The sequence below is a fragment of the Stegostoma tigrinum genome, chromosome 35 (genome assembly GCF_030684315.1).
Source record: "Stegostoma tigrinum isolate sSteTig4 chromosome 35, sSteTig4.hap1, whole genome shotgun sequence".
In the NCBI taxonomy this organism is placed as follows: domain Eukaryota; kingdom Metazoa; phylum Chordata; class Chondrichthyes; order Orectolobiformes; family Stegostomatidae; genus Stegostoma; species Stegostoma tigrinum.
This window is the reverse complement of record NC_081388.1, coordinates 15127593-15154859: the sequence shown is the minus strand read 5'-3', so window position 1 is coordinate 15154859 and position 27267 is coordinate 15127593.

The window sequence follows — 27267 nt, the reverse complement described above, 5'->3', positions numbered from 1 at the left end:
AATGACCATGTACATTCTCACCACTCTCTGGGTAAAGAAGTTTCTCATGAATTCCCTATTGGTCACTATCTTAGTTTTATGGGCTCTTTTGGTTCTGGATTCCCCAAGGACTCAGGAGAAGGTGGGTACATCAGAGCCCAAAAACAGGGTTGAATTTGAATTCACAAAAGAATCTGTGACTTAGAAGTAAGTCAAATGGTAAGGGTGTTGTAAATACCCATTAAGTTCACTCTATGGGGAGAATCTGCCACCCTAACCTAGCAGTGCCTTATTAAGGATGTGATGGCCCAAGTTTCCCCATAAAAGGGCCTGCACAATTTCCCACAGCCAACCACCCTGATTTGCACATCTTTGGACTGTGGGAGGAAACCCACACAGACACAGGGAGAACGTGCAAACTCCACACAGACAGTCACCCGAGGCTGGAATTGAACACAGGTCCCTGGTGCTGGGAGACAACAGTGTTAACCACTGAGCCACCATGCTGCCCAAAGGAGATAGTCAGTAAAACATGCTGATGGTGTGAGAGTAGGCTCAGGCACATCAAGAACACCAGGAGTGATTTAAAGTCATCATTTGGGGGAATGTTCTGGGAAACTACTTGAATCACCTAAAACCTTGTCTGAAAGTACTGAGTGTCATAGGGATCTACAGCACAGAAAAAGACCCTTCAGCCCATCCCCAACCATGCTAGTGTGAAACAACCACCTCACCAGTCTAATCCCATTGTCCAGCACTTGGCCCATCGTCTTATAAGCCTCAGAATTGCAAGCACACATCTAAATACTTCTACAATGGGAAAGGAATTTCTGTCTCTACCAGCCTTACAGGCAGGGAGTTTGAGATTCCCCACAACCCTCTGAACAAAAATGTATTTCCTTACACCCCCTCCTCACCTTCCATCCCTTACTTTACATTATAGACATCCCCCATCAAACACCAACATTTGATTAATGCTATCCCACTTCCACCACAGGCCACACTTTATGCTGCAATCCTACTGAAGTTCCTGTTTCTTCCAAACTGCATACACTTCCGGTCACCCTACTACAGGAAGGATATTATTAAACTAGAAAGAGTTCAGAAAACACTTACCAGGATGCTGCCCAGACTGGAAGGTTTGAATTACAGGGAGAGGCTGGGTAGGCTGGGACTTTTCTCATAGCAGTGTAGGAGACTAAGAGGTGACCTTTATAGAGGTTAATAAAATCATGGGAGATGTGGAGAGAGTAGATAGCCAACTGCATTTCCCCATGGTGGGGGAGTCCAAAACGAGAGGGCATAGGTTTAAGGTGAGAGGGGAGAGATACAACAGGGCCCAGCGGGGCAATGTCCTGTGACCATGCTGTAGGCCCCTGTGACTCTACGCGGTTCAATTATCATATTTCATAAATCTTCAATGCCGCAAAAAAATTAGGTTCCCAAAGCACGTGAATCATGAAAAATAGACATTTTCACCACAATATCATAACAAGTTTCCTTATAGTTCGAGAGGACGAAGATACTATTGTGACCGTGCTCAAAGATTATTGTGAGAATTGACGAGGCAGCATTGGGATTGCAAAAACCTGTAGAAATGCCAATGGAACAATCTGCCGCTCACATAATCCTGTGGCTTGATATGCAACCAATCTTTTTTCCGTACTATTAATTCTGTGCATATAAATAGGTGCCATCCTGTTTGCCATTTAACACAGGATTAAAATCCATCTGTACAGGAGACAGTATTGCCTTGGTTTGTCATGTGGACTAGGCTTTTTCCACATTTATTTGCAAAGGTTGGGCATGAGTGAAACCACTTTTGTCCCCTTGATGCAGTTTTCCTTCAGATATATATGTTAAGCCACTGTCCATGCATGGTTTACATAACTCAACATGTCAGAGATTAGTGACTGTTGCCGTATTGGCAGCAACACTGGTTAAAGCGATTTATCAACATGTAAGCAATAATGATTAATTGAGCAGTCTCTTGTCCATCTTTGTCTGTTTCACTCAGTAGTTTGGGCTGATAAAAGGCGAGTGATATCTGCAACCTCCAGGCAATGACCACCTCCAAGTGCTCCATCTTGTACTTTAAGCCTATCTGTACCATGGCATATTGGTCCTGAGTATTTCGGGGCTATTGGTGTTTGCGTGTGAGATCCACATATGGGTGCTTGCTCCTTACGTTTGAGTAAGGGACCTCAACTCTTCATGTTCAGTTTCTAGTCAACGGTCTGCAAATAACATTGTTACTGTTGACCAGCAACTGACCTCAACCAAATCTGAGATAACAAGGTGTAGAGCTGGATGAACACAGCAGGCCAAGCAGCATCAGAGGAGCAGGAAGGCTCACATTTCAGGCCTAGACCCTTCTTCAGAAATCACTTCTGAAGAAGGGTCCAGACCCCAAACGTCAGCTTTCCTGCTCCTCTGATGCTGCTTGGCCTGCTGTGTTCATCCAGCTCCACGCCTTGTTATCTCAGATTCTCCAGCATTGGCAGTTCCCACCATCTCTGGACCAAATCTACACTGTCTACAGGAGTAGGTCAGAGTTTGCCTCAGTGTCCTCATTTGCTGTGCCAGCCAACGATTGTCTGGCAGCCAATGCTACTTTCAGCTGTTATTTCATTGCCACCTTGCTCTACACAAAATATGGGTGGCTCGGTAGTTAGCTCTGCTGCCTCAAGGGGCCAGACACCTGGGTTCAATTCCAGACTCGGGTGGCTGCCTGTATGGAGTTTGCTCCTTTTCGCTGTGTCTGCCTGGGGATTCTTTGGTTTCCTCCCACATCTCAAAGATGTGCTGGTTCGGTGGATGGGCCATGATAAAGTGTCCAGAGATGTGTGGGTTAGCCAAATGCAGGGTCACAGGATTAGGCTGAATCTGGGTGGGATGCTCTAAATGGGCCGAATGGCCTCTATCTGCACTGTTTCTCTGATCTACGTATCTCCTGCCAAATGTGGCAAGCAGATTTCAGCCAAGAATTCCACTCTCTTACTCGACTGGCAAAAAGTAGCAGTTGGAAGAGGATCAAGAGAATCCCCACGGCATTTTTAATTTTGCCTTCGGGACAAATGCATCGTCACACGTTGTTACCCGTCCCCAAACTGCCCTGAGAGAATCCTTCCTTTATTTTTGCTCGTTTGCATTGTTGTCAAGCCTCCACAAGGGAGGATAGGAGGAGGTAATTCTTGCTTTCTGACTCAGCGACTGCGCTGTACGTTCAAGAGAAGACAGAGAGGCGTGTCTTTGGAGACATTTGCGTTCTGCTCAGTCGGAGGGGTCATAGGTGAAGGAAGCGCTGTCAATGTGGTTCAGCTGGGCCCAGTCAAGAACTGAAACAATGCGTTCTCTTGAGCTGACATACAGAGGTGGCAGTGAGCTGTTGATGCATGTTTCTAGCCAGGCAGCCTGAGTGGGCTGGAGATTTCAGCGGGGGATAGCTCCGACAACTGTTTGCGTTCAAATCGGGACACTGTGCGGCACTCTCGAATGGAGACGCTTTAAGGAGAGTGTATTTGGGTGGGATGCTGAGGAGGTAGACTGGGACTGATCTGAAAGAGATTCTGGTAGTCAGGACTGTCACTTTGAGACACGCGAATACATTTTAACTTCAGAGCGATTTGAAATATCACAGAACAACTGCCAGAGTCTGTTAGCTTTGAGCCTCATCTACCAGTTATGGGTCTTCCTTCAGCTGGGGGAAAATAAAAAAAAAGTGTCCATTCTGAAAGAAAATTGGGTCAAAGATGTAACATTGCTGACACAGACGGGCAAGATGCATTAAGGTGTAGCAAAACCAAAAGCTGCTGGGAGTGCGCAGCAGGTTCAGCAGCATCTGGGGACAATGAAACAGAGACTAAAGTTACCAGTCTGTAACCTTCAATCCTGAATTGAAATCTCCGTTTTCCTCTCCCACAGATGTTGCCTGATTAACCACGTATTTTCCGTTACTTCACCGGACCCGAAACATCAACGTTCATTCGTCTTTATAGATGCAGACAGACCTGCTGAGCTTTTCCTGCAACTCTTCTGTTTTGTTTTCAGTTCCTGTTACTATTTCAGCACGGACACTGTCTTAGGTAACGAGGTGTGGAGCTGGATGAACACAACAGGCCGAGCAGCATCAGAGGAGCAGGAAAGCTGACGTTTCGGGCCGAGACCCTCTGCAGTTCCTATTATCTCTGGCAGTATCCTGCTTTTTAAAAAAACTATGGCGACTCAGTGGTTAGCGCAGTGCTCGGGACCCAGGTTCGATTGTGCTCCTGAGATGCTGCTTGGCCTGCTGTGTTCATCCAGATCCACACTTTGTTATCTTCGATTCCACCCTCAGTCGACTGTCTGTCTGGAGTTTGCATGTTCTCTCTCTGTGTCTGTGCGGGTTTTCTCCCACAGTCCGAAGATGTGCAGGTTAGGGTGGGTTGGACATGCTAAATTGTCCATAGCGTGCAGGCTAGGTGGATTAGCCATGGGTCTGGTTGGGACGCTTTTCAGAGGTGGGACTTGATGGGCCAAATGGCCTGCTTCCAACAATGGAGATTGTATGATCTATTGATCTAATTTAGTATGATATGTGATAGTTTAGTATAACATGTGCAGTTAGACTCACCCTTAATTACAATGCAATGTACAGGACACCTCCCATTACTATACAATACATAATGAATAAACCTTTCTCAATGCAATACATTGTAAATACCCTTCCCCAATTGCAGAATAATGTTCAGGGCATAAAGCTCCCCTCGTGCTGTTTCCCCTTGAGGGATAGTCTAGAGAATAACCTCGGAATAAGGGGTTGCACATTTAAGGAAGAGATGAGGGGGACTTTCGTCTCTTAGAGAATCAGTGGAATTCTTTACCGTAGAGGCTGAGTCGTTAAATACATCCAAATCTGAGCTAACAAAGTGTGAAGCTGGATGAACACAATAGGCCAAGCAGCATCTCAGGAGCACAAAAGCTGACGTTTCGGGCCTAGACCCTTCATCAGAAACGGGGATGGGAGAGGGAACTGGAATAAATGGGGAGAGAGGGGGAGGTGGACTGAAGATGGAGAGAAAACAAGATAGGTAGGGAGGGGATAGCTAAGTCCAGGGAAGATGGACAGGTCAAGGAGGCGGGATGAGGTGGTAGGTAGGAAATGGAGGTGCTGCTTGAGGTGGGAGGAAGGGATGGGTGAGAGGAAGAACAGGTTAGGGAAGCAGAGGCAGGTTGGGCTGGTTTTGGGATGCAGTGGGGGGAGTGGATGAGCTGGGCTGGTTTTGGGATGCAGTGGGGGAGGGGAAGAACTGGGCTGGTTTTGGGATGCAGTGGGGGAAGGGGAGATTTTGAAGCTGGTGAAGTCCACATTGATACCATTGGGCTGCAGGGTTCCCAAGCAGAATTTGAGTTGCTGTTCCTGAAACCTTTGGGTGGCATTGTTGTGGCACTACAGGAGGCCTGCAACCTTCCCCCACTGCATCCCAAAACCAGCCCAGCCTGTCTCTGCTTCCCTAACCTGTTCTTCCTCTCACCCATCCCTTCCTCCCACCTCAAGCTGCACTTCCATTTCCTACCACCTCATCCCACCTCCTTGACCTGTCCATCTTCCCTGGACTTGCCTATCCCCTCCCTACCTCCTCACCTATACTCTCCTCTCTACCTATCTTGTTTTCTCTCCATCTTCAGTCCACCTCCCCCACTCTCCCCATTTATTCCAGTTCCCTCTCCCCATCCCCGTCTCTGATGAAGGGTCTAGGCATGAAACGTCAGCTTTTGTGCTCCTGAGATGCTGCTTGGCCTGCTGTGTTCATCCAGCTCCACACTTTGTTATCTTGGATTCTCCAGCATCTGCATTATCACTGTTACAAATCTGAGCTAGACAGGTTCATTGTCCCCAGATGCTGTCGATGAGGGAATAAGGAATTGTTGGGAAAAGGCAGGAAAGCTGAGTTGAGGATTATCAGGTCAGCCATGAATCATTGCGCAGCAGAGCCAATGCGATGGGCTGAGTGGCCTACTTTTGCTCCTATGTGTCTTACTGAATAATGCATCGTGCTTAAAATCCCCCCCATTGCAGTAAAGGACATGGTGTGTAAACAGCCCTCATTACTGTGCAAAACCCAGTGCATAAACTTCCCTAAATGCAGTTCAAGGCAAGGTATATCAGCTTCTCTTATTACTGTACAACACCCCAGGTTTTTGAATGCACAGCGCTTTCCCAGAGAATCGAGGGGCTCTTGTGCACGATGTTTTTGGTTCCCACAATGCATGCCATTTTTCAGCGTTTTACATTGAGGTATACAGCATGGAAACAGGCCCTTCGGCCCGACCTGCCCAGGCCTCCTGTTTTTCACAATTTAATCTGGTCCCGTTTGCCTGTGTTTGGTCCCTATCCCTCCATACTTTTCCTGTCTTATACACCTGTCCAAATGTTTCTTAAATGACAAAATTGTACTTGCTTCCACACCACTATCTCTGGCGGCCCAGTCCAGACACTCACCACCCGACTGTGGGAAAAGCCACCACCCTCAGTGTTTTACATGCTTGGTGTTCTTATAACCTTATGTCAAAGAAGGAGCTTGCGGTTTTGTTCGGTGCTGATTTGTAGCTCTAACATTAAGTGTGGTGATAAGTTGCGTTAATGGTGTTGTGGTGAATCAGACTCAGAGAGCGCAATCAATTCATCCAAATCAGAAATTTAAAAAATATAAAGAAGTAGCGAAAGATAACCGACTGAACAGTCGTGTTTTGGAAGGCAGCTGCAAGAGCTAAGAGTTCTTGAAACATTAACTCTGCTTTCTCTCCACAGATGCTGCTGAGTTTCTCCAGCAACTTCTGCTTTTGTTTCAGATTTCCAGCATCCTCAGTTCTTTGGTTCATTAAGGCTGTGATAACCCGCCATCTCTTCCATGAGAACACCAGAATTATCTATAAACCCTGAATGATTAATTCCCTCTCTTTCCATTGAAGTGAAAGGTATGGCGCTGTATTCTCCACAGGGTCCCACAGTATAGGCTTAAGTCTGAAAAGCAGCTGAAGCCAGCCAACAGCAAAGTCCCAAACCCGAGTGAAAGTTGGGCCAGAGGAGTAACATTCCTCAGAAAAAAAAGGCCCAGTTTTGGTCCAAAGATTTCCATTGATGGAACGCAACACAAGCAGATCCTCAGCTGTTGAGGCAGTGCCTGGGGAGAGGGCTGCGGTGTTAACATTTCAGGGCCGCGAGCTTCCATCCTGCAAAGGCTAATCTGCTGACACCATCAAGAGATTCTCACTGCACACATGCACAGTACCCCTTGCCAGGACTGTGGTGATGCCATTCCACACCAATTGTTGATACCAATACGTTTCACAATGACATCTCTCACACAGGAAATGAGATGTTTCTGTTGGTGTCAGCCATTTCTGTTTCTCTTTTAGATTTCCAGCAGCCATGCAGTCATTGTCATAGAGTCACGCAGCACAGAAACTGACCCTTTGGTCCAACCAATCCATGCTGACCATAATCCCAAATTAAGCTAGTTCCAGCTGCCTGCGATTGGCCCATTTCCCTCCCAACAATCTTCATCATGTAATTATCTAAATGTCTTTTAAACGTTGTAACTGTACCCCCATCCACCACTTCCTCTGGAAGTTCACTCATCTTACAGTACACTCTCTGGTTTAAAAACATTGCCTCTCGTGTCCTTCTTAAATCTTTCTCCTCTCGCCTTAAAACTATGTCCCCTGGTGCTGAAAGCTCCCATTCTAAGGAAAATACACCTGTCATTCACTTTATCTGTACCCCTCCAAAATGTGGGAGCAGCAGTTGGCCATTCAGCCCATCGAGTCTGCTCCACCTTTCAATGAGATTGTGGCTGATCTGATCATCCTCAACTCTACTTGCTTGCCTTTTCCCCGCAACCTTTGATTCCCTCACCGATTAAAAATCGATCTCAGCCTTGAATATAATTAGCAAGCCGACCTTGACAGTCCTCTGCAGTACGGAATTGCACAGCCTCACTACCCTGTCAGGGAAGAAATTCCTCCTCATCTCTGTCTTAAGTGTGTGACCCTTACCTTGAGGTAACGCGGACGGTAGAAGTGACCTCCCTGCACCCAGCACCCCCCTGAAAATCTTGGACCATTCAGTAAAGTTGCCTCTCATTCTTCCAAACTGCAATAAGTAAAGGCCCGACCTACTCAACTAGACACAGTCCCTCTGTAGAAAGGGCTGGACAGACAATTACATATGATACACGAGCCAAAGCAGGATATTCAGCCCTGCTCCACACAACTGGTTTCGTTGTTTTGTCAGGGTATCTGTTCTTCCTGAAAACAAAATATGTTGGGGATCACAGTGGGTCAGCCAGCATCCGCGCAGAACGAGGGCAAGCTGCTGTTCCGAGGCTAGGTGACCCTTTCTCAGAGCTAGTAACTGTTCTTCCTCGTGCCTTAAGTGCACCCATGATAATCACAAACATCCCCTGTGCTGGCAGCATTTAGGTCCCTGCCACTCTAACAAGTACAGGGCTTTGATTGAGGGAAGACACTGGGGCGCAGCTTGTCCTCCAGTGTCTCTTCCCCCACATTGATGTGAAACACCTTCAAAAGACCACTGTTTTTTGTTCAATCATCTATCAAGGCAGGGTGCATTGCTCCCTTAGTGTTGCACAATGCATAGGTTTTTGGTAAGTATGGATATTTTGGTTTGCTTTATTATTGTCACATGTACCCACATATAGTGAAACATTTTGTTTTGTGTGCAGGTCACAGCATAGAAAGTGCATTAGGGTAATAGAACAGAGCGAGTGGGATTTAAGGGTTGTGGAGTACAAGGAGGGATTTGAACCTGTTTTCACAGAGCATTAACACAAGCCTCTAGGTCACTAAAGCAGCCACATTACCCCTACACTGCCGCCTTGCCATCGGAAGCTCTGAAATAACACCAGCTCTCACAAAACCTTTCACAACCTTGAAATCCTCTTGAAGAAAGAGGGGGAACTGTTTGGTGGTGACAATACTGCTTGTGATTTGCTAGTCTGACTCATTCTGTGGTCTAGAACAAGGATTGGCTTTGGCTGTGACGGCCCTTGTAGTTCAATAGCGACTTTGCAGTTCCTGCAGCTCATAACATGGGTGATTCAAAAGACACGTGTGCTGTTCACTGCATTGCTGTCCTCTCTCCCTTTTGTATCAAGCTTTTGTAACAAAAGTCTGGAATCACATCAGAAGAAAAAGGCATTTATCTTGCTGCAAGCCTATTGGGCAAGGGTTAATTCCTTTGAACTCTGGTGAATAAGCTGGTGTCCGAGATGAGTCGATTTATATGCCAGCAGGCACATCTGTGCACTCCTTGCTGCGGTCCCTGATAGGAAATTTGTATGCGAGTGTCTCTGCCTGACATTTCTTTTGTACACATTGCCGTGCAGTCTACAGGGATCTCCGAAGCTTGGAATGCATCCAGAAAACTGCAAAATGTGCTTATGTTTGCAAACTGGCAGTCACCTTCCTGAAAGAGTGCAAACACTGTCAGCCACCAGCTTGTGACTGTGTACCAAATAACACTATAATCAATGACCTCTCCTCCTGCAAGTGGATGACAGAGACCAATCATTTCACAATTTGCAAAGCGAATGTTTCTTTTCTCTCTTTTCCTGCCCGCCCTCTCTCTTTCTCTGAGATCTGCGCTTAACTCTGTGAGTGCCCAATGTAGTGAGAGAGCCGTAAACAATCGAAAACAGAAATTGCCAGAGAAACGCAACTGGCCATCATCCATCCTTTATTCTGCCTAACTCCTGTTTTCTCTCTCCCTCTGTCTCTCTGGGCTTGCTCTCCATCTAACCGCTCACTTCTCTACACACCAATCTGAGCACTGTCTTCGGCATATACCAACCCTTTCCTAGCTACTATCAGTTCTGAAGAAGGATCGCTGGACTCAGAATGTTAATTAAGTTTTTTCTTCTCTCTGAGTCTCCCCCCCACAATTTCTGTTTTGGTTTCACATTTCCAGCTTCTGCAGCTCTTTATTTTCTGGAAACAACTTCAACACTTGGCAGCTGATAAGACGCTGAAATACAACTACAGAAAGTGATCTGGCAGCATCTGTGGAGAGAGAGATACAAAAGAAACAGTTAATGTTTTGAGCCTGATACAACACTTTTGAAGATAGAAATGCAATCTGTTATGGATGAGTCAGAGCAGAGAAAGGGGAGGAAGATCAATGAGGGAAAATCTGAGGTGGTTTAGAGTTAAATTATAAAGAGCTGATAGAACCCAAGGCGAAAGGAGTAGATATTGTTGCAGTGAAAATTATCTGACTGGAGTCCATGTTAATGACAGAATAATGAATAGCTCTGTCTGGGTGTACAAATGCAACCATAGCACCCCTACAGCATGGAAGCACCCCATTTGGCCCATCAAGTCCCCACCAACTCTCTGAAGAGCATTTCGTTCAATCCCTGTAACCCTGTATTTCCCCATGGCTAACATAGCCTGCGCACTATGGGGCAATTTTGTACAACCAATCCCTCTAACCTACACGTCTTTGGAGTGTGGGAGGAAACCCACACTGATGTGGAGAAAACTGCACACAGTCACCCAGGCCTGGAATCGAAACCAGGTCCCTGGTTCTAGGAGGCAGCAGTGCTAACCACTGTGCCACCAAGCTACCCATGCAAAGGGCAATTGAAATACCAACTCATGGTGAAACAATAGAATCAAATGGGGAGGGGATGGATCTCATGGACAGGAGTTACTGAACTCCACATTGAGGGCAGAATGTTGTCAAGTGTCCCGTTGGAGGCCGAGGGGCTGTCTCTCCATCTTGCATTGGGCTTCTCTGGAACGATGCAGGATGCTAGAGACAGAACACTGTCAGAGAGAGCAAGGCAACAATTTGAAATGGCAAACCACTAGAATGTGCACTTACACCTTCCAGGCTGGGCTGGGAGTGTTGGTGGAGGGTGTGTGTCGGGAGAGGAATCCTACAAAGATGGTAAACTGCTGAACTCCTCGGAACACCCAAGACCCAGTTTATCCCCTGGACCTGGTTAAACTTCCAAATACAGAAAAGGCCGTGGCCTTTTGAAGATTTTTGACGTCAGGGTACGGGGGAGAGACATCGGAGTACACGTTTCTCCCAGATTCCATCCCAGCAATCAAAGATGCTCTTGTGCTTCTTAGCCCCAGACGGGATCTGATGATGTGATTCCTGCTTCCAGAGGGAATGGCTGCGACTAACTATGAGATAAGCACCCACCAATATTCCACCACCAAACACTGCACAATGTTACTGATTGAGCAGCATCGCTGTGTGATACAATGAATAAACCCTGGATTGGCGCAGTTAAAAACACACGCGAGAAAAGATTCGCTGACAGGGGTGCAGCGAAGGCAGCTGTTTGGGAACTTGTGGCATAGTGGTAGAGCCCCCGCCTCTGGGATAGGAGACCTGGGTTCAAATCTCTCTGCTCCAGAGGTGGGTAATAAATGCCTGAGCAGGTTGGCTGGTGTCGCTGCCTGACAACCAGCAGACTGTGGCTCCATTCCCTGTTGGGGAGTAGCTGATCATTTCGTGGATGGCCGTTTGTGAATAAAGGCACTCTGCTTTGATTGGATAAATTGATTGAAGTGTATCTTAAAACTGACATCCTTAAATCACTGGTCCAACTCCAGCTCTAAGGTAGCTAGATGTTTGTGGTGAAGTCCCCATCTCTTAGTTGGAGGCCCTGAGTTTGAGGCCTCAGGAGTTCTGCCTGCTCCTGAGAGTATGGCATCACATCTCTGAATCAAAATACCAATCAACTGGGCCGAATGGCCTGTTTCTGCTCTGTAAGGTGCATAATGGTTTCTCTAGGGCTTATTCATTGTATTAAACAGAGTTTGTTGTTCAGTCAGTAACATTACATAGATCATAGTTGTTTCCCTTCTGCTACCAAGATTTGACTACCGTGCAAAATAGGATGAGATTTCTTTCATTGCTGCATGAAATGTACAGGGATAGATCCCTGTGGAAGATGGAATACAATCAAAGATGTCAGATTGTTTGCACATGTATAGGATGGGTTAGAACTGATGATGTTATTCGACAGCTGCGTGACCTTGAATAAGTCCTGTGATGGGTGACTCACATTCCTGTATGTGCCGAAGATGACACAACCTACTTATTTACTTGTACTTGCAGCTCGTCATACTGTACGACTGAGGGAGTTTCATTCCGGATCGATGGAATTCACCCCAGGCCGTGATGGTGAATGGTACCGGGCCTGAGCCTCCTGTCCAGCCGTCAATCCAGGAGTGCTCAACGGGCAGAAGGGCACGAGAAATATTGCTTTATTTCTTTTTATTTACTTAATAAATGTTCATATTTAAGTAAACTTATGTTGTCAAGTCATCTCTTAACTACATTTAACCGAATCTGAACAACTGTTTGGGTACACATTGTTATCCAAGACAAAATATATTGATATAGAATAATGGATTAGAATTGCAGAGGTTTACAGCAGGGAAACAGGCCCTTCTGGCCAACTTATCCATGCTGCCCAGTTTTCACTACTAATCAACTCCCACTTGCCTGCGTTTGGTCCCTATCCTTCCATATCAATCCCATCCATATACCTGTTCAAATGGTTCTTAAATGTCAAAATTGTACTCACTTCCACCACTACCATTCCAGACACTCACCACCCTCTGTGTGGAAAAAGTGCCCCTCAGGACCCTTTTGTATCTCTCCCCTGTCACCTTAAACCCATGCCCTCTAGTTTGCTACCAAGGAGAAAACAGTTGGCTATTGACCTTAGCTACGCCCCTCATGGTTTAACAGACCTCTCTAAGGTCAGCCCTCAGTCTCCTTTGCTCCAGGGGTAAAAAAAGGTCCAAGCCGGTCCAGCCTCTTCTTATAACTCAAGCCTTCCAGTCCAGGTAGCATCTTAGTGTATCTTGTATGCACTCTTTCCAGTTTAATAATATTCTTTCTACAGTAGGGTGACCAGAACTGCACACAAAAGAACTGCCCCTCTGAACCCCTTTGTTTCTCTTCCCTCTCACCTTAAACCTTGAGAATGAGTGAGTGGTCTGGAAGCTCAACCAGGGGTTGCTGGGCAGGCTGCAGTCCTGGGCCTCAGTTCAATTGTAAGGTTGGCTGACGGCGATCTCTGCGGAACCACCAAACTCAAAGGCCGCAAATGCAAAGAACTCCACCTCTGGGTGGCACCGGGACCGCCCGTGTGCCAGGAGCAAGCCCATGTCATTCAGACGTGATGTAAAGCAGGAGCCAGTCCTGTGGGTGGCACTGCATGAGTCCCCAAGAGGAGCAGGGTAAGTCAAGCTGGTTGCTTAGTAGTGGTGCCAAACGAAGTGTCTAGAAATCAGGTTAAACATAGAAAACAGGTGTGGGAGTAGGCCATTCAGCCCTTCGTGCCTACACTGTCATTCATTATGATCATGGCTGATCATGCAATCTCAGTATCCCACTCCTGCTTGCCCAGCTTCGTCTTCAATATATCTATATCTGGACTCAACAGTTTCTCAGAGGTAGAGAATTCCACAGGTTCATGACTCTTTGAGTGAAGAAATTCAGTCCTGAATGGTTTCTCCCTTATTTTTAGACTGTGATCCCTAGTTCTGGACTTCCCCAACATCGGGAACGTTCTTCCCACAGCTAGCTTGTCCAGTCTCATCAGGGTTTTAGATGTTTCTATGAGATCCCCCCTCATTCTTCTAAATTCCAGCAAGCCTAGTCAATCCAGAGTTTCCTCATATGTCGGTCCTGCCATGCCAGGAATCAGTCTGGTGCACCTTCGCTGGGCTCCCTCAATACCAAGAATGTCCTTCCTCAGACTAGGAGACCAAAACTGCACACAATCCTCAAGGTGTGGTTTCACCGATGTCCTGTATAACTGCAGCGAGACCCGCTACTCCTGTACTCCAATCCTTAAAGACAATTTTTGCCCAACTGTGAGCAGCTCTGGGCCAGATCTGTTAGCCCCTGCTGCTGAATGAATGGCTGGTTCATTCCATGTTCCTCCTTACACACAGGAGATTATGACGTTAACAGCCCCATCTGCACATACACAGGCGCTGGTGGCCATCTTGTCATTTGGACCAAACATTCTAAAAATCAAAGAACAAGCAACCCACATTGAATTTCGCAACCTTATAAAACTCCAGATTTGAGCGATCAAAGATCTAGAAGGATAATTAATGAAGGTAGTCAATATATTGACCTTCCTAGCAAAAGGGTTTGAGTACAAGAGGGCTGATGTCTTGCTTCGATTATACAAGGCCTCGGTGTGACCATGTCTGGAGTACTGTGTGCAGTTTTCATCTCCTTTATCTGAGGAAGGATGTTCTGGCGATGGAGGGAGTGCAGTGAAGGTTTACCAGACTGATTCCTGGGATGACAGGACTGACGTATGAAGAGAGAATGGATCAGTTAGGGCTATATTCACCCGAAGAATGAGGGAGTAGCTCACTGAAACCGATAAAATTCTAGCATCGCTAGACAGACTAAATGCAGGAAGGCTGTTCCCAATGACTGGGGAATCCAGAACCAGGGGTCACAGTTTAAGGATGCAGGGGTGAGATGCGGAGAAATGTCATCACCCAGAGAATGGTGGGCCTGTGGAATTTTTTTCCTGCAGAAAGTGGTTGAGGGCGAGGCATTGAATATTTTCAAAAAGGAGCTAGGCATATTTTTCATAGAATCTCCAGTATGGAAGCAGGCCATTTGGCCCATCAGGTCCACAGCAACACTCCAAAGAGCATCCCATTCCCTTACCCTATCCCTTTAACCCTGCATTTCCCATGGCCAATCCAACCTAACCTGCCTATCTCTGGACTGTTGGAGGAAACTGGAGCACCTGGAGGAAACCTCCTCAGACACGGGGAGAATGTGCAAACTCTGCACAGAGTTGCCCAAGGCTGGAAGTGAACCTGTCATGAGGCAGCAGTGCTAACCACTGAGCCACTGCCCTAATTTGTAGGGGTAAAGGGTCTTCACCCACTCCTGTCAGTGGCACTGACTGCCCATTCACAGGTTCCTCACCTCACCCACTCCTCTCCTCATACCCCGGGTCCTCTCTTTATGTTTTTTGCCTCAGAGACACACTGATAATTAAACTGGGGGGAGTGTTTATTAAAGAAGTGGGGTCTACATCTCTGTGTTGTTATACTGCACGATGTTCGCTATTTAGAATTAGAACTAGAATTAGACTAAGGATTTATTACTATGCACTCGAGTACAGAGGTACAGGAACACACTGAAACGTTTACAATGTCACTATTCAAAGCACCATCGTAGGTACAGGGAACCTAGGTACAAAATTTTAGGTAAAGAGTAAAAAGATAAAGAAATAAGTTAAAAGTTCAACAGTGCAGTTCTTGTCAGTACAAGTTAAGAGTTAGAGATAGTAAGAACAGCCAATGCTGGAGTCAGAGATAACACAGTGTGGAGCAGGAAGAGCACAACGTGCCAGGCAGCATCAGAGGAGCAGGAATCTGACCCTTCCGAAAAATCTATTGCTATTTTTGTGACACCCACCCAAACCCCAGTGGCACTGGAGAAATGATCCATTGGTTACTGGGTAAAGACAGAAATATGCCAAACAGAAACAAGAATTAGGATTGTTTTCACATTGCAAAGCCGGACTTTGGTGGGAATGTCTGCTTATCTGAGGAAGAATGATTTGTGCTGGGCAAGGAGTGCAGCGAAGATTTACCAAGTTGATTCCTCGGTCTAGCAGAACTGCTCCATGAGGAGAGGTTGTGTTGCTTATTGCTCTTGAAATCAGAGATAATGGGAACTGCAGATGCTGGAGAATCCGAGATAAACAAGGTGTGGAGCTGGATGAACACAGCAGGCCAAGCAATATCTTAGGAGCAGGAAAGCTGACGTTTCGGGCCTCGACTCTTTCTGATGAAGGGCCTAGACCCGAAACATCAGCATTCCTGCTCCTAAGATGCTGCTCGGCCTGCAGTGTTCATCCAGCTCCACACTGTCTTATCTCAAGTTAAAAGTTCTCCATATTGAACCTTGAAGCACCGAAGGATCTATTTGCCTCACCATTTTAATTCTGTTGAGTTTGGGTGCGGTGAGGGCGGAGGACTCAGCATCTAGAATGGGCTGTTCACATGGCTCCTTCATCTTTACACAGCTCCTCTTCCCACTGCCGCGGGTTTTGAGATATATGAACTTCAGGGCATGTTAAAATGCTAACAGTGCACGCTGAACGGCATTCATTACTGCATTTGTTCTACACTATTAAGGCTACATCGTGAGTGCTCGCTGTGGCAGACGTCTGTTTATTCACCCCCATGGGGGTTTTCGTCTGATGCGACCGTCATATTTCACTGCATCTCCCCTGCATCTGTTTACAGAAGACCTTCTGTAATTTCTGATGTGATTTTTGAGGCTGCCTTGCTGTGAGCAGTTTCGGAAACCTGTTTCTGCTCGATTTTGAATTCCACATGACAATACCGTGAAGCCAAATCTGTGCGAATTAATTCCTCCCCATCTGCGGTAACAATATCTTGAAGTATTCGCTCTGTGGATTGCAGGGTGTAATTTCCTTCTCTCCCCACCCCCCTCTCCCAGTTCTCTTGATTTATCAATCTTGCGATGTTTCACCTTTAAAATCTATTGCTATTTTTGTGACACCCACACAAACCCCAGTGGCACTGGAGAAATGATCCATTGGTTACTGGGTAAAGACAGAAATATGCCAAACAGAAACAAGAATTAGGATTGTTTTCACATCGCAAAACCTGACTTTGGTGGGAATGTCTGCTTATCTGAGGAAGAATGATTTGTGCTGGGCAAGGAGCGCAGCGAAGATTTACCAATTTGATTCCTCAGTCTAGCAGAACTGCTCCATGAGGAGAGGTTGTGTTGCTTAGGATTGTATTCGCTGGAATTCATAGATAAATAGGGGAGCCTGCAAAGGCAATGGTGAAATCTCAAGAAACTCGACATGAGGATCATCCATGGCCCCATTGAATAGAGGAGCAGGCTTGAGGGGCTGAATGGCCTACTTCTGTTCCTATTTCTTATGGATCTTATACAAGCCTAGAGAATTCTAATAGGGCCAGGTAGTATGCAGGAAGGATGTTCCTGACGGTGGGGGAGTACAGAACCAGGGGTTATAGTTTTTAAATACACTTTTTTTACAAATACACTTTTTTATTCATTCATGGGATGAAGGCAGCGCTGGCCAGGCCAGCATTTGTTGCCCATCCCTAATTGCCCAGAGGGCAGTTAATAGCCAACCGCATTGCTACAGGTCTGGAGTATCATGTAGGCCAGAACAGGTAAGGATGGCAGTTCCCTTCCCTCAAGGACATTACTGAACCAGATGTGTTTTTCCAACAATTGGCAATGGGCCCATGATCATCATTAGACTCTCAATTCCAAATTTTTGTTTAGAGATAACAAGGTGTAGAGCTGGATGGACACAGCAGGCCAAGCAGCATCATAGGATTCAAACTCCACTGTGGTGGGATTCAAATGTGTTTCCCCAAGACATTCCCTAGGTTTCTGGATCAATAATCTAGTGATAATCCCACTAGGCCATCGCCTCACTCAGCTTACCCAGATATTCTAACCTTGTGTGACAGACAGAAGATGGGAACTGAGTCAGACTTTAATTAAACAAACGTTTCTATTAAATCCTTTAAGAGCCAATAATTAACACAATTCTTTGCAACATTTACTTCTCACTTCATCTAACTTGACTTCATCTTTAACTCACTTCATTTAACTTCATGTAACCTTACTTTTCTTAACATTTAACCCTTACTTTACAATTAACCCTAACTCTATATAACTTGAAAAGTTTGGCTTTAATCAAATACTGTCCCAATTTGAGTGAGGTGGCCAATATTTTCTAAGTGTAGGTCACACCTTACGGTTCTTTGTCTTCTTTCAAAATTACTTCAGGGCACATACTTTCCCAATGTAGTCTGGAGGCTTCTTCAGAGAAAAAAATCGTTTCTTCTGTTAACCGATTTGAAATGTCCTCTGCTTCCAGAAAGTTCTCTGGTACTCAGCCAACCAGTCGATCAAATCCCGATCACATGGTTTGATCCCAGCCAATGGAATTTACAGGTAAACAACTCCCAAATGTTTACACCGTTCCATCCTCCACATATGGTAATAGTGGTGATAACAAGGTGTGGAGCTGGATGAACACAGCAGGCCAGGCAGCATCAGAGGAGCAGGAAGGCTGGCGTTTCGGGTCTGGACCCTTCTTCAGAAATGGGGGAGGGGAAGGGGACTCTGAAATAAATAGAGAGAGGAGGAGGTGATGATAGAAGGTGGGTAGGGGAACAGATGGGTGGAGAGAAGTCAGACAGGTCAAGGAGTGGGCGTGGAGCCAGTAAAGGTGAACGTAGGTAGGGAGTTGGGATGGGGGTTAGTTAGTGAGGAGGGAGGGGTGGGTAGGTGGGAGGGAATATGGACAGGTCAAGGAGGTGGGGATGAGGCTAATAGGTAGGAACTGGGGGTGGGGTTTAGTCAGTGAGTTGGGAGGAGCGGGTAGGTGGGAGAAAATATGGGCAGGTCAAAGTTGCAGGAATGAGAGGGACGGTCTTGGAATGAGGTCGGAGTGGGGAGATTTTGAAGCTTGTGAAGGCCACATTGACAACACTGGGCTGCAGGGTTCCTAAGGGAAATATGAGGTGCTGTTCCTCCAGCCTTTGGGTGGTATCGCTGTGGTACTGGAGAAGGCCCAGGATGGGCATGTCGTCCAAGGAGCGGGAGGGGGAGTTGTGGTTGGTGACTGGGAGGCGTTGTTTGTCTCAAACCAAACATAGGTGTTCCACAAAGCGGTCTCTGAGCCTCCGCTTGGTCTCCCCGAAGTAGAGGAGGCCACATCGGGAACAGTGGATACAATATACCACATTCCCAGGTGTGCAGGTGAACATCTGTTTTGTGTGGAAGGTTTTCTTGGGGCCTGGGATGGGTGGGAGGGTGAAGGTGTAGGGGCAGGTGTAGCACTTCCTGCGGTTGCAGGGAAAAGTGCTAGGTATGGTAGGGTTGGAGTGGAGTGTGGAGTGGACAAGGGAGTCCCGGAGAGAGTGGTCCCTCTGGAAAGGAGATAGGGGTGCGGAGGGAATTATATCCTTGGTAGTGGGGTCGAATTGCAGATGGCGGAAGTGGCGGAGGATGATGCATTGAATCTGGTGGATGATAGGGTGATATGTGAGAACAAGGGGGATTCTGTCTTTATTGTTATTTTGAGGAGGGAGTGAGAGGGATGAGTTGTGGGAAACATGAGAGATGCGGTCGAGGGCATTTTTGACCAATGTGGAGGAGAAATTGCAGTCCTTGAGAAACGAAGGCATCTGGGATGTCCAGGAGTGGAACACATCATCTTGGGAGCAGATGCAGCGGAGGCGAAGGAATTGGGAATAGGGGATGGCCTTTTTGCAGGGTGAGAGGAGGTGTATTCTAGGTAGCTGTGGGAGTCAGTGGGCTTGAAATAGATATAAGTTACCAGGTGGTTGTCAGAGATGGAGACAGAGAGGTCCAGGAAGGAGAGAGAGGTATCAGAGATGGTGCAGGTGAACTTAAGGTTGGGGTGGAAGGTGTTAGTAAAGTGGATGACCTGTTCAAGCTCCTTGTGGATGCACAAGGCAGCACCGATAACAGTCATCGATATAACAGTGGAAGAGGTGGGGGTTGGGGTCAGTGTAGCTGCTGAAAAGACATTGTTCCATGTATCCTACAAAGGGGCAGGCATAGCTTGGGCCCATGTGGGTACCCATGGCCACCCCCCCTTGTCTGTAGGGAGTCGGAGGAGTTGGAGGAGAAGTTGTTAAGGGTAAGGACGAGTTTGGCTAAGCAAATAAGGGCGTTAGTGGAGGGGGACTGGTCAGGCCTGTGGGAGAGGAAGAAGCGGAGTAATCTTTAGGCCATCTGCATGGGGAACGCAAGCATAGAAGGACTGGACGTCCATGGGAAGATAAGGTGTTGAGGACCAGGGAATCGGAAGTTTTGGAGGAGATGGAGAGCGTGGGTGGTGTCATGGGCATAGCTGGGGAATTCCTAGACCGGGGGGAGAAAATGGAGTAGAGATAAGAGTAGATGAGTTTGGTGGGGCAGGTGCAGTCGGAGACAATGTGTCAACCAGGGCAATCGGGTTTGTGGATTTTTCGAAGGAGATAGAGGCAGGCGGTGTGGAGTTGGAGCACGATGAGGTTGGAGGCTGTGGGTGGGAGGTCACCTGAGGTGATGAAGTTATGGATGCTCTGGAAGATGATGTTTTGGTGGCTGGGGGAGGGGCCATGGTCAAAGGGATGATAGGAGGAGGTGTCGGAGAGTTGGCACCTAGCCTTAGCATTGTGCTATCTCTGGTAATAGTGGTGCTAGTGTGTTTTGAGACCACTTGCCTTATTTGGTCAACACAGGAAACTACAGGTTACATCATGTCCTGGCTGTAGTTGAAGTGAGGTCAGAGTTTACCAGAATTCCCAGCATGCTTGCTTGTAGCTCATAACCAACGTCATGAGCATTCCTGCTGCTGGTCACCGGAACACACCTGCTTGCAGTAGAGCTGGAGGGATAGGATATGTTGAGGCCACTCCTCTAGAGCTTCCAACTCTCTTTTGGCTACATACATCAGCAGCTATGCAAGGGTGATGCATCAGATATGATGCACCACCCACATCCATTTATCTGCTCAGTTTATTGAGTGTGTGACAATTGTGGCCCTGGAGCTGGTAGGCAGTAGGCCTTCAAATAACAAGAAGACCCATATCCCTACCCAGGACCTCTGCTTGCCATCCACAACGGCTCACCAGCCCAGGGTGAGCTCCTGCCCAGCATACCACTGTCCCAGATGAAGGGACAACTCAGTAAGATCCGAAGGGGACAAGATCACAAAAGCGATCAGGAATCCAACTCTCGCATGGCATGAAGAGTCAGTCTAGCTCCCGTTCTTAGGACTCTAGAATGGGACGTAAACTCCCAGGATCTTCTGGTTCATATGCGAGAGCCAGTGAGAGTTATCAATGAATTCCAGTTAACTCAAAGGAAGGATGGGGTATGGGGGAATGTACTGATGAAGAGAGGCCAGATAAGCTCAAGTAGTTTTCATCAGAGCAGAGAAGGCTTAGAGGAGCAGACCTGACTGAGGTGTATAAGATTATGAGGGGCATTCACAGGGGAATGAGAAAGCAGACATTCCCCTTGGTCTGAAGAAGGGTCCATTTCTGAAGAAGGGCCCAGACCTGAAACATCAGCCTTCCTGCTCCTCTGATGCTGCTTGGCCTGCTGTGTTAATCCAGCTCCAAACCTTGTTATCATTCATTCCCCTTAGTCGAAGGGTTAATAACAAGACAGCAAAATTTTAAAGTTCAGAATGGTTTTGAGGAAACCATCTTTCACCCTGAGGGCAGTCGGAATCTGGAATGCATCAAACATAAAACCAAAAGAACTAGGGATGCTGGAAATCAGAAACAGAATTTGCTGGAAAAGACTCAGCAGGTCCGCCAGCATCTGTGGAGAAAGAGAGCGAGAGAAAGCAGAATAAACATTTCAAGATCTGTGACTCAAAGAAGGGTACATTGGACTCGAAACATTAACTCTGTTTCTCTCTCCACAGATGCTGACAGACCTGCTGAGTTTCTCCAGGAATTTCTGTTTCTGTTACTGGATTTTGCTGCCGTAGGAGGGCAGTGTACACAGAAAATCTCACAAAGGCCTTTAGATTTCGATGTCGATTTTATTGTCACACATCCTTAAGTACAGGAGTGCAGTGAAGAGTGTACAATGTTGTTGCACCTGGTGTCATTTTAGGTACTAAGATACCTGGGTAAAAAAAAAGGCTGAGTACAAATTAGTAAGAGAGATGAGAGCTAAAAAGTTAAACACTGCCTTTCTAGAATAAGTATAAAACTAAAGAAATAAGGTGATAGTTAACCTTAAAGTCTTTTGTAGTTTAGACATGGAAAATAAAGGAAAAAGTGAAAAGTTCAGTTTTAGAGTCCTGTGTTTATCTCCCTCCTTTTAAAAAAACACACAACGAAGGCTTGAAATACCACAACATTTCAGGCCTGACCCCAGCTGCTGGAAACTGTAGCTGGTATGGATAGGTCGGTGCAGATTTAATGGGCCGAACAGCCTCCTCTGTGCTCTGTGACCCAATTAAGCAGCGACAGGATGTACTGTGAAGCTGTTACAGCCGCCCTCCTGACAAAGTATGGAAGTGAATGGACCGAAGCGGGAGGCAGGGTGGTGTGTGGGTGGTCTACTTCTCAGTCCTGTTGCACCAGCTTATCTGCGACGTACCCCGTCAGCTGGGAGGCAAGGTATCTGCTTTGAGAAACACTCGAGCGGCAGCAAAATGGTCTGTTGTGCTCGGAATCAATGTCGATTGCTACACAATCTGAATGGGCTGCCTCATCAAACAGCGGCAGGGACTGCTGTGTTCATCCAGCTGTCCACCCTGTTATCAGGGAAACACTTGTCGATCAGTTGCTGATAAAGTGAGGCTAATCACGAATGGCGCAAAGTAAATGTGCCTTACAGTGCAAAAATAAAAATGCAGACCTAACCTCAACCAGTATAAATTGATTAATGTTTCATTCATCACACTGTGATATAAAGCCCAGCATAGCTGCCACACACAGAACACCTTTTGTTTTTGACTTACAGCAGCATGACATGTTCTTATATCGAAGCTGGTCATATAAAAATTTGACTGCTGCTGCACTTTTTCAAATCCTCTGCAGGTTGTGACAATGAAACATTGTTTCTGCCCAGAGATTTTGTTTCTGCAGACACCTCTCTGTGTTTCTCACTGCTCTCAGTGTGAGGAAGACGAATCTGCACTGATGTAACGTCTCTTACAAAGTCGGTGTATGCAAAAGCGTGCCGCTCTCTCCATGCCCCTCATAATTTTATACCCCTTATTCAGGTCCCCTCTTGGCCTTCGCTACTCGTTTGTGTAAAATGCAAGCGTTGTGGCAACCAATTTGGACACACAGCAAAATCCCGCATGAGGAAACAGCACCGCTACCTCACAGCACCAGGGACCTACATTTAATCCCACCCTGGGGTGACTGCCTGTGTGGAGTTTGCACATTCTCCCTGTGTTTGCGTGGGCTTCCTCCGGGTGCTCCGGTTTCCTCCCACAGTCCAAAGATGTGCAGGTCAGGGTGGGATTGCCCATGCTACATTGTCCCATAGTGCCCAAGGATGGGAAAGCTAAGTTGGTTGGCCATACTAAATGTGTGGTACGGGAATAGGGTAGAAGGGCTGGGTCTGGGTGGGATCCTCTTCAGAGGGTTGGTGCAGGCTTGATCCATGGGCAAATATCAGTGAGGAAATCTCCTCGGGCCTGCCTCGGGTAGAGTCATGTGACCTTTTCCGTTCGCCCTGAACAGTGGCAGAGAGATTCAGCAGGTCGGGCAGCGCGAGAGACAGTGTTACTGTCAGAACAGAAGGGTAGGTGGGATCTTTGTTTAATCTCTTATTCTAAAGACAGGACAGCACTCCCTCAGTAACTTGTTAGGGGATGTTAGCCTGGGTTTTGACTTGTGCACAAAACTCTGGAACCCAGCGTTTTCGGTCATCGTACGTTTTTCAAGGAGTATGCCACTGCTGTGAAGTTGGAAGTTCAGCAAAATTGTTGGTTCTGGGTAGAGCTCTGCTGAAGGGTCTAGGCCCGAAACGTCAGCTTTTGTGCTCCTGAGATGCTGCTTGGCCTGCTGTGTTCATCCAGCCTCACACTTTGTTACCACAGATACTTTATATTGGTCTTATCCTTGATGTGGAAGTGACTCTGGATTTTCATTCATGGACCATCTCAAGGTTCCCAGATCGCCCTCGGCATCAGCAACACAGTGGAGCCCAGGGTTATAATATCATCCAGATCAGTGATGCTCAACAAAGAGGCTCCCTTCCTGCTCTGTTTCCAGAAGGAACAAGGTGTCAAAGTGTTTAACAACAGCAGGACCTTCATGAAGGAGATGTTCACTCTGCAGCCTCCACTGTGTTTGTTATGAGGTCAGGCAGCTGGACCTCATAGAATATGAGTTCCCTGATTGGAGCTGTTAACCTGGTCCAATCAGGGAGCCCTGGCTGACATACAAAGGGGAGATACTAATGCTCGAAAAAAGCTGGTTCAGAAGAGGCAGTAATAAAGTCAAGGACCGTTCATGTGTAAGTAGAGGGTGATGGGATACCAACCTCTGTAGAGCTATTTCACCAGTGTCAGACTGAGCTGCTCAAGGTGGCCAATGTGGTGTCATGTGATTGGGCACTTAAAGTGACAGTACACCATACTTGTCAAATACAGACCCCTCCCCTCAAGGACATGAGCCTATTCACCAGAGGCAGGCAACTCGAGTGCTTCCTGGCGCTAGCCTGCAAAGTCAAAAGGAGTCACAATGAGACTTCATCTCTCCATCACACATTCTCTAACCCGGTAACAGGAGCGCCACTCATGTTTTGTTAAAAAAGCTCCTTCGCAGGAACATTAGCACACAAAGGGGGCAGGGGTGTTTTCTAAGGAGCATTTTAGAGGAGGAGAGAGGGTGAGAGGTTTCGGGAGAACGTTCCGGAACTTAGGGCCTATAGGCAGCTGACGGCACAGACTCCAAAGCCACGGCGATGAAAGCCAGAGATTTCCGAGAGGCCAGGAGCGCAGGGTGTATTGAACCTCCCTCTAAGTTTTATTTTCACTGCACAGGGCCTGCGGTATAATGACTCCTGAAACTGGAAATCAATGCTTATCTTGGCAATTGGTTGTACACAGAACCTCAGAGCAGCTTGGAACGTATACCTTTAAATTCCCAGTCAGTCCTGGCCCTGATTGAGACAAGGAATAAAGGTGAGGTGGAGGGAATTAGTCCATTAAGATACGGCAGAGGAGCGAGATCTTGTTGTCAACTTCATGTTTTGACGGGCAGTGATCAAATTAGACACTCCTAATTGTTGCTACAAGCACATGGGGGGATTTTGTGAGCATGAAGTAGATTGGAGCCATCAGTGCTGAGCCATTGAATCCCTTCAGTGTAGAAAGAGGCCATTCGGACCATCAGGTCTGCACTGACCCTCTGAGGAGCAACCCACCCAGACCAAATCCTTACCTTATTCCCACAACTCCACACTTCCCCATGGCTAACCCACCTATCCTACACACCTTGGGATGCTGTGCAGCAATTTAGCACGGCCAATCCACCTAGTTTTAACATCTTTGGGCTGTGGGAGGAAATCGGAGCACCCGGAAGAGACCCACGCAGACACGGGGAGAATGTGTAAACCCCACAAGGAAAGTCATCCTACTGTGTGGAAACAGGTTAATTGGCCCATCAAGTCCACACCACCCCGTTGAAGGCCATCCCACTCAGATCCATTCATATACTCTATCCTCATAACCCTGCATTTCCCATGGCTAACCGACACATCCTTGGGCACTATGGGTGCTTTAGCATGGCCAGTTCACTTAATCTGTTCATCTGTGGGAGGAAACTGGAGCACTTGGAGGAAGCCCATGAAGACACCGTGAGAATGTGCAAACTCCACACAGTCACCTGAGGGTGGAATCGAATCTAGATCCCTGGCACCGAGAGGCAGCAGAGCTAACCACTGAGCCACCAGGCCACCCCATGTGCAGCTTCCGTTTAGTTTTCTTTTCTGTTGGACGGCTATCGATGAGGCACTATCTTTGTGGAATAATTGCTGTTTGAAACCTGTTGTTTCCCGCGTCTGTAGCCAGAGCAGAATGAGCAGTGGGCCACGGAGAGAGGGTGCACACCACTGCTCTGAAGAGATTAAAGCTTTCACTTCTGAATGCAAAGGCCAACGATCCCTGCTTATTTTCCTTTCTCTGCAAATTATCTAAACCCAGGCCGCTATTATAAAAACGCACATCAACCAACAAATTGACACAACTGTCAGTGAAGCACCTCAGAAGCTACATCCCTGCAGACAATTCGCAAAATCCCTTAGCCCCCACCCAGCCCAGAGATATATTCTGTCTGCTTAACTATCATATATAGTAATAGAACCTATTAGGAAATGAATAATGCATCAATTTAGTATAATGCAGGAGCGTGGTGCAGTTAATTAGAAATTTTGCTTTCCAAGCCTCCTTTAGCATGTTAATATGATTCAGGTAATTGCAATATCATATAACCAACTGAAATACCTTGGAAATTCCACAACAGTTGACAGTCCGTTGTATCTGTTGGCTGCAGTCAATATTTCTAACTGCTGTTTACATTAACCTTTTCTAACACCGATATCTGAGACCTGAAGCCTCATCTAAAAGACAGCACCCCATCCCCCAACCCTGATAATGCAGTCTTCGTTCTGAACTGCACTGGGAGTGTCTGCAGAGATCTGAACTGGGGCTTGAACCTACCACCTCATGATTCAGAGGCAAGGTAGTAAGTTGCGTGCCCCACCGTGGACGTTGGAGTTGGGATCGTTGCACGTAAACAATGCTGCAGGCTTGCTGTTGAAAAGGAGGGAAGGTACCTGTTTTCTTGGCCAATACATGTCCCTCGGCCACATTCATGAGAGGTGACGGAAGTATACCAATCCATTTATTTAGCTCCGCAGCAGAGGGAGGGGGGTGTTCAACTTTATTTACTGTTACCACAAACACCGCATTTCACAAGGTAATTAGGAAATTGAGATTCACACACATACACGCTCTCACACATACACACACACGCACACACGCACATACATACACTCTCACACACACAATGTACACCCACACAACACACACATCCTCTCACACACACGCTCTCACACACACAATCTCTCACATGAACAAACTCGCTCACATACGCATATGCACACGTGCAAACACACATGTGCACACACACACGCACATGCACATTCTCTCTCTCACACATGCACACATGCATGTGCGCACACAAATGCACGCGCAAACATATGCACACACACACATACACACAAACAGACACACACACAAACAAACATACACATGCACACACACGTGCACACACATACAAACACACAAGTGCACACATGCACAAACACACACACACAAACTCACACGCACGCACATGCACACAAACATTTACATACACACACATGTATACACACAAACACACACACACACATGCAGAAAAACACACACTCACATGCACACTCTCTCTCACACACACATGCACACGCGCACACATGCATGCACACACACGCACATTCTCTCACACACATATGCTCACACACACACACTTACACACACAGATACACACGTGCGCACACGCACACATACACAAACAAACATGCACAGGCATGCACGTGTGCGCACGCACGCACACACACGTGTACACACACAAACAAACGCA